The sequence below is a fragment of the Alligator sinensis genome, unplaced genomic scaffold, assembly GCF_000455745.1.
Source record: "Alligator sinensis unplaced genomic scaffold, ASM45574v1 scaffold1302_1, whole genome shotgun sequence".
Lineage (NCBI taxonomy): Eukaryota > Metazoa > Chordata > Crocodylia > Alligatoridae > Alligator > Alligator sinensis.
This window is the reverse complement of record NW_005842612.1, coordinates 251,443-252,284: the sequence shown is the minus strand read 5'-3', so window position 1 is coordinate 252,284 and position 842 is coordinate 251,443. Positions and strand designations below refer to the sequence as shown.

General features: G+C 70.0%; 1 long non-coding RNA gene across 2 annotated transcripts in view; it reads right to left on the bottom strand.

Annotated features, from left to right (window-relative positions):
- The window catches only part of LOC102382010, a 1,118-nt gene continuing 276 nt past the window's right edge, over window positions 1–842 (bottom strand). Inside the window, exons 2-4 of one of the 2 annotated variants that reach the window (XR_324901.3) lie at window positions 604–751; window positions 422–506; window positions 1–57 (exon numbers count right to left, since the gene is read on the bottom strand). This is a non-coding gene — a long non-coding RNA (uncharacterized LOC102382010). Of the gene's footprint in view, window positions 58–421; window positions 507–603; window positions 822–842 lie in introns of both variants that reach the window. The other variant, XR_003096120.1, reaches the window with a different exon arrangement.

The following is an 842-nucleotide window of genomic DNA, read 5'->3' as shown; positions in this document are numbered from 1 at the left end:
CACTGGAGGCCAGCTGGCGCTCGCGGACCTGCGACAGCGCGGCCTGGGGGTTCAGCGCTGCGGAGACAGAGGCACGGCGCGGTCAGGGCGCTGGCACTGGGACACGGGCTGAGCCACTGCGAGCACGGGGGACTGGAGCCTGGCCGCCTGGGGTCCCTCCCTCACGTGAGATGGGTTGGGGGGTGAGAGCGGGGCAGCTGCAAACCCAGCCGCCTGGGTCCTCTCCCTGCCCTGGGACAGAGCTGAGATGCCTGGGCTCTCTGGCACGCCCTTCCCTCCTTCAGGCCCCACCGGGAGGCACCTCGAAGGAAGCTCCCTACAAGGAAGGGAAGCTCCTGCTCTGCCCATCCCATGCCTCCTGGGCGCGCCCCGGCCCCTCAGCCCAGCCCCCTGGGGGTATTTGGGCAGGGGGAGACCGTACCCGGGTTATCCTTGTCCACATCGGAGTCCAGCTCCTGGCAGGCCACGCAGTACAGCCGCTTCTGCTGGTCCTGGAGCAGGATGGTCTGGGGGAGAAAGGAGCGGGGGGGTTTAGAGGCAGAATGGAGGGTCCGGCCCCCCCATCTCCGGGCACCCAGCGCCCCCCATGCGGGCCGGCCTTACCCCGCAGTCCTGGCAGCAGTCTCCCAGCATGCGGTAGCCCTGGAGCAGGTACTCGCCCATCAGCTTGCTGATGCGGTCCTGGCGCTCCCGCCGCGCCTGCAGCACCTTCAGCTCGATGGCAGCTCCCAGCCCAGCTCCTCATCCTTGCCTGCGGGACACGGGGGTCAGGGTCAGGGCTGGGGGGATGCGGCTGGCTCTGGGGTGGGGGGTGCCGGCAGCTGAGCAGAACAGAGGCAGCC